Below are 7092 nucleotides of genomic sequence, written 5' to 3'. Positions count from 1 at the left end.
ATTGCAGGGCTTCCCTGGTGGCGCGGTGGTTGAGAGTCCGCCTGCCGATGCAGGGGACATGGGTTCGTGCCCCGGTCCGGGAAGATCCCACATGCCGCGGAGCGGCTGGGCCCGTGAGCCATGGCTGCTGAGCCTGCGCGTCCGGAGCCTGTGCGCCACAATGGGAGAGGCCACAACAGTGAGAGGCCTGCGTACCGCAAAAAAAAAAAAAAAAAAAAAACCCAAAAATCACATCTATTGCCAAATGTCCCACTTCTTGGGACTTTACCACCTCTTGCCTGGGGTTCTCGTGGGAGCCTCCTAAATTACCTCCCTGCCTCTAGACTCTCCTTATCACCACCCTCCACTCCCGCCATACCCCTCCCACCAGAGTAAGGGTGAAGTTCAAACTACAGAGCAAGCTATACAGGAGTCTTTGAGCTCTGGCCTTGTTGAGTGCTGGAAGCAGGGAGACCGTTGAGATTGCTGCTGTGTGCTGGGAGAGGGATGGTGGTGGCCCATACGAAGGCAGAGGCAGCTGAGATGCTGAGAAAGAAACTAGCTGTTGAAAAAGCTCGCAGGAAGTAGAATCAACCGGAAATAAAAAAGAAGCAGCAGGAAATAAGGTAAAATCAATAATTAGGAGGATAAAATCAACAGGAAGTCAAATCAAACCAACAGAAAATAAAATAGAATCAACAGAAAGGAAATCATTTGGATGTTTTTTTTTTTTTTTTTTTTGTGGGGGAGGAGTAAAGAAGAGAGAGGAAGAGTAGGGAATCTCTCCCCAGATTCTTTCCTGGAACCAGTGTGGATGGGGTTGCCATTCCCTGTGATGGGAAACACAGCAAGAGGATGTCTTAGCCTGGGCCCCCTGCAGACAGAACCCGAGAGAAAGGCTTGTAGTGGGGCTGTTCATTGGAGAACATAGGACCAGAGAGAAGGAGGGAGGGCCTGGGGAAGTGAAACAGGAAGGGAGAACCCAATGCAAGGAGGCCTTATTAAACTGGCCACCACTCTGAGAGACTGCTCCGTCCCATGGACACTCTGAGTCACTTTATGAAATGCATCTCAGGACTGTGCTCCTGGGGGAAGGCAGTGGGAGGCATCGGCTCCTATCCCATTGGTCAAGACCTGCCCGTCAGTGTTAACTTCCCACACTTCCGGTTGGGCAAAGATGAGTGCCCAGGAGTGTGACACCCATGAGAGAAGCCCTGGGACAGGGCATAAGAGACACATGGCCAAAAGCTGAGACCAAGCGACCCTGTACAAAGCTGATCAAAGCTCAGCAGAAAAGGCCAGGGCAGCAGTGGCTGGAAACGAGGTGAGGTGGGGGTGGGGGGTGTGAGAGCCCTGTACTCCGTTGGAGAGAGAGGTATGCGGGAGGCATCCCATACCCACTGCAAAGGAGAATAGATTAAAATAGAAAGGTCATGCCCCTGTGCTTGAGGAGCCCACAATCGCATAGGAATGCACAAAGAGGGACAAATTACACACGAGGTGTTAAGTGTGCCCTTACTGCTAATCTCTGTCAATGTCTATTTGCTTTGTGGCAGGTACTGATGTGAGTTAAGTGCTTTACCATGGATTTGTTCATTTAATTCTCACCGCAATTCTGCAGGGAGGTACTATTATTAGCCCCATTTCACAGAGAAGTGATGCATTGTCTGAAGGCATAATCTAGTAAATGGCAGAGCCAGGATGCAAATCTTTTAACCCCTTTGGAGTTATCAGAGGAAGGAGAGGCTGAGTTTGGTGGGTGGGAGGGGGCAGATCAGCACGAGTTGATTGGAATAATACCTCTTGGTGTTTGCGCAGAGGTGTTTGCATCTGTGATTTAATCAACGCTAATAATACAAGGCAGCACTCATCATTATTCTCTTACATTTACTGAAGAGGAAAGAGAAACCCAGAAAGAGGTGAAGCATCTTTCTCCTGGCCACCCAGAGCATCAGCGGTGAGGTCACTGCAGGATGTCGGCCAGATGACAGAAGGGTAGCCCCCTTCCCCACTTCCGCCCTCTAAGTGGGCAGCCTGCTCCGGGAGAGGGGTGACCAGCAGGGCCTGGGCCCACTGGCATTCCAGTGCTGTCCCCAAGTGAGTCTGGCACCCCTAAACAGACTCAGTTTTACCTCTGGTAATTTCCTCCCTCCATAAAGATTTGGGGCTACAGAAAAGAATGGATTCCTCAACGCTGAAAGCAAATGCCCCCTGATTCCAGACACGGGGAAATACTTATCCTCCTTTAGATCACATCTCCTGGGTCTTTTTCCCCGAAAGCCAGTCTTGGGGCAGTGGGCCACCAAGCTTACGGCAGCAGTCACACTCCAGATAGCAGAAGACATTTGTGTTCCCTTTGGTTTAAGTCAACAAAGAGAGTTTTCGTGATGCACAGAGCCGCCTGGACGGTCATCGTCTCCAGGGTAGGTGGGCTAGTCCTGGGGTGAAACCATGAAATGGACAATCACAAGGTATTTTATAAAGTAATCTCGTATATACACACATATATATTTATACTCATATATATATGTATGTATAGTATACATATAGTACCTATATAGTGCTCATAAGGTGCCAGCCTCCTTGTAATCCTCTCAGCAGCCCTATGAAGCAGGTACAATTAATGTCCCCATTTTACAGAGGAGAAAATTGAGTCAAGCAGAGGTAAGTGATTATCCAAAGTCTCACAGGTAAGCAGGGGAACTGGGATTCAAGCCCAGGCAGTCTGGCCCCAGAGTTGTACTTTTAACCTCTAGCAAGTGTGACGCGTCTAGACGAATGAACATCGGACTGGACATTGGATTGGAGATGGACTGAATTGGACAGGTTGCCCAGATGCAGCTCATTGAGTAAGATTTCTGTTGCGCTCACCCCTCCTCCCCATCTACCCCATCCCCTAAGTTATTCTGCAGGCAATATGACCCCAAGGGGTACTGGGACCCATTGCTTTGACCCCCTCTTTTCTGCTGGAGATGACCCATCTGGCTATCCTTCTTGTGACTCAGAGGTTATTTTCCCTGAAAATGTTTGCCATGTGCCTTACTCAGCTCCTTGGCCCAGTCGTCTTCTAGTGTGACATCAGGGCTTCAGGCTGGGGCCAAGGTCCCCAGACACCCACACCGGCCTCTGGAGGAGCAAGCATGAATGACTCTGCTTGCACTAGATCCTGGGGACAGAGGGTGGAAGGATGCCTTAGGAAGAACCCAGGTGCTTTCACCTGGTACCTTAGTGGGAGATGCTTAAGAGTGAAGACTTTGGGACACCAGTTGCTTCCCAGCTGATGACCTTGGGTGATCTGACCCCTCGTGGGGCCTCAGCTTTCCCATCTACAACCTGAGATGATTCCTAAGGTTCTTCTTGTTTAATTTTTTTTTATACATAGGATTTTATTTTGCACTGCTATAACAATTTCATTATAGTCCAAGGGAGAAAAAGAAAAAGAAGGCTAAAACCACCACACTGAGCAAATTACTAAAGCTTTTCTACTTTTAACAGGATTTTCCATCTGGTAGGTTTATTGTCATATCCCCTTCAAAACCGACAAGATGCTCACCATATTTTAAAGATTATAGGTGGCCACTGAAAGAAAAATTTTACACAGTCACTGTACATCAAGGTTGAAAAACTGTCCTGCGTGAAAAATATACTTAGAAATCATGTGAATAAAAGAAAACGTGATTGTGTTCAAGGAAACATTAAAGTCCTCGTAATGTGCCGTCTAAATGTGGACACTCACTCCTCCTGGAGTCTCTCAGGCGGGGGCAGTTCTTTCTTCCGCCCACCTCACTCATTATACTGTGTTTTTACCCAACAGTATGCATTAAGGCAAATAAATCCTTTTCTGAAGAGGTCTTAGAGAACTGTGGACAAACAGCAAACTTTTGGCGTTAAAACAGGTTAACACACACATAGCCTTTAGAATGTACATTAAGCCTATTTCTCTCGGGCTAGTGACAAGAAAAAGATGAACACGCTTGTTAACAATGTCAAAAAGTTTAAAATTCAGTGTCCAAGCAATTCCTAACGATGCTTCTGTAGCTTTAAGCTCTAAACGGTATAGAATTTATGCAAATGCATTAAAGAATCCAAGCTTGGCAAATTACACCCAAGCAGGTTATTAAACTATATATACGGAAAGTAAATGATAAAATACAGAATTAAAAGAGTCCTTCTGTTTTCCTTATAGCCTTGAAAATTGACAAACTTTTGAGGACAGTTCCATAATATTAAACATTAGGTAACCACAGGTGTGGGGACACCTAACTACACAAACCAATTTAAAATACTCAGGATGACTCTGTAGTGTTCAATACAATTCGGTGCGTAGGTAAGGGCACAAGACAACATTGAACAAAAATAATCACGTCAATTGACCTAGAAATCAAATGCAAATAGATATGAATACAATCTCCAAAATCTGTCTCTTTAAGTGAACATTAACCATTTATTCAAAGTTACACAAGAATTTGAAGGATTAAAGTCTTCTGTGACATAAAGCCATTTCGAAGAGTTTCATGTCTCAGCTGAGCAGGTGGGTGAAAGAATAGGTGAGTAGCCCCTTTTGGGCAGCGAGACAGTAAAAACAGACTCAACAGCAGCCTCCCCCGGCGGGCTGTCCTCCCTGACTGCCTGCGTGCTGCGTGCGTGGCGTCCGTAGCAGCATGCTGACGGCCAATTTTAATACCATTTGCCTCATTATTAATGTCAAAGACTCCTTGGATTTTTTCATAAATTTCTTTTGCTGTATTAATAAATGCCTCTTTACATTAGAAGCAGTCTTAGCAGAAGTTTCCATGAAGATAAGTCCATGTTCTCGTGCAAAAGCTTCACCTTCTTCTTTTTTTACTTCTCTTCTAAATTCTAAATTGTAAGGAACGGCACCAAAAACGGAGGAGAGCTTAAACAAGCTTTATTTGGGAACGCTCCTGGGCGAGGTGCACTGGCCCGAGAGAAAGGGGCCGGAGAAGAGATGCCCAGGCGAGGGTTTGGGCAGAATTTATAGGGGAAGAAGGGAAAGGGGTGTGGTGAATCCGGGAGGGCGCAGGGTATTCCTTATTTGGTGGTCTTTTCGGGTATCGTGGGGGACCGTTAGTCCCGCCCCTCGAAAGGCGGGAAGGCTGGGCCGGGTGGAAAGTCCCCAGGTCAGTTCCTGGAACTGGGTGGTCCGGAAAGTCTCCAGGTCAGTTTCAACCCGGGAGTCTGATTGCGTTCCCCTGCCTCGGGCCAGTTGGCCTTACATAAATCACTTTTATTTCCAGTAAGCATAATGACCATGTGGGAATTGGAATGCTGGCGGGCATACTGTAACCAGGTTGTCAAGTGGTTGAATGTGTCTCTCCTTATAATATCACACACTAGTAAAGTCCCTGCTCCACCTCTGTAATACGACCTTGTGATGGAACGAAAGGACTCCTGACCTGCTGTACCCCAAATCTGAAGTTTTATCTGTTTCCCATCAATAGTTTTCATTCGAGCACCGAACTCTACACCAATAGTAAGGTCATGCACTGGCTGAAACCTCTTGTCTGTAAACTGTAGCAATAAGCATGATTTACCAACGCCTGTGTCGCCGATGATAATGTACTTGAACAGACAGGCGTACGCCATGGCCGCGGCCGCCCGGCGCCAGGGCAGACGGCTCCCGTTCCGCCGCGCCCCTCACCACGGCGCCGCTCGGCCTCGAAGCGCCAGGCTCCGCCCGCCGCAGCCGCCGCCGCCGCCGCCGTCAGCCGCCGGGAGTGAGGTGCCGAGAGGAAGCGGGAGAAATCGACACCATCGGAGGCAAGGGAGAAGGCGCCCAACGGAGCCCAGCTGAACAATAACAGCGGCCCCGGCACGTCCGCCCCGCCTCCCTCTTCTGGTTTTAACAGCCCCCGAATCTGACCGTTGTCTTCCGCCCAGATCCTCCAATGGCTCTTGGATCCCTAGGGCTGTCTCTGGTCTCTTTTCAAAAACAGGTAGCACAGCTGGGTGATTCTTCAATGCCACATGCGTTGCTACAGGGAGGACGTAGGCTAATACCTTCTACTGCTCCAAACAAAATAGCCTTACAGTCTTTTATTATATTTTTTAAAGAGGAGAATAAAAATGGAGAAGTACCCTGGTAGAATGTTGACTTTGCCATCCTAGTTGAATCTAGGGGAGAATCCTTGCTGAAAAAAAAATGCCAACAAAATGTATCTTCTTATTTTTTAAGTTGAGAGTGAAATGGTGCATTTTCTAGGCAGTTATAACTTCAAGACAAGTTTCCTATCTCCCCTGGTGGTAAGATGGCCACCCCTAAGCCCCTACCATGAAAAAAGTCTGTGGCGACCACTGTAGGGACACAAAGAGATAAACAAATTAGTGCAGCAAGGCCTTCCAGGTATTGTGATAAAGGTCTTTATAAGTCATAATGGGGACACAAAGGAGAATCAGCTCCTCTTGGGTGGACGGTTGGGCACACATCTGCTATTAGTTAGGACAAGTAACCCTAGCTGCTGTGAAAACCATGCCCCAAATTTCAGTAGCTTAATGCAATACAAATTGACGTCTCACTCCAATGTCGGCATTCTTGCTTAGGGGTGGTCTTTCCCCCCACCATCCTGGGACCCTTCCACACTATGGCTGTGCCCCCCCCCTGGGGTCTTGGAGTCTGCTGCTGGATCCTCTGTTTCTGGCTTGGTGATGGGAAAGGAGAGAGACCAAGCCCGAGAGGTTCTCATGGGCTACGTTGTGAGTGACTCTCCTCACTTCTAGCTCACAGTCCAGAACTCAGAGACCCAGCTGCATCCAGCTGCAGAGGAAGATGAGAAATGGCGTCTAGCTGCACGCACAAGACGAAAGGAAGTAGGTTTGGAGCTGTCAGTCTCCACCACGAGCCTCCACAGCAAAGCCATCTTGTTCCCCTGCAGGTGTGTGAGTGCACACTCCCATCTGAGTGTGCACTCTGCGGGGGTGGTCGGCCGTGTGGGTTGCAGCGCCGCTTCTTATTTAGAATTCCAGGCTGGAGCAGAAGGTTTGGGGCTTAAAAGGTGCTCTGTACGTTTCTATTGGCAGGTTGATGAGTGCATGAATGCTTGAGTTGGATCTTATTTGAATTTAATATAATTTTGAACTAACACTGTGCTTTGC

The 7092-nt window shown here is 47.9% G+C and overlaps 1 pseudogene; it reads right to left on the bottom strand.

The window, feature by feature from the left end:
- Positions 1–3345: 3345 nt before the first annotated feature.
- On the bottom strand, positions 3346–5913 carry LOC101331290 (ras-related protein Rab-2A-like; annotated as a pseudogene).
- Between the last annotated feature and the right edge of the window lie 1179 nt (positions 5914–7092).

This window comes from Tursiops truncatus, chromosome 2, assembly GCF_011762595.2.
Source record: "Tursiops truncatus isolate mTurTru1 chromosome 2, mTurTru1.mat.Y, whole genome shotgun sequence".
Taxonomy (NCBI): domain Eukaryota; kingdom Metazoa; phylum Chordata; class Mammalia; order Artiodactyla; family Delphinidae; genus Tursiops; species Tursiops truncatus.
The sequence above is the reverse complement of the archived record's forward strand: the minus strand, read 5'-3'. Positions and strand labels throughout refer to the sequence as shown.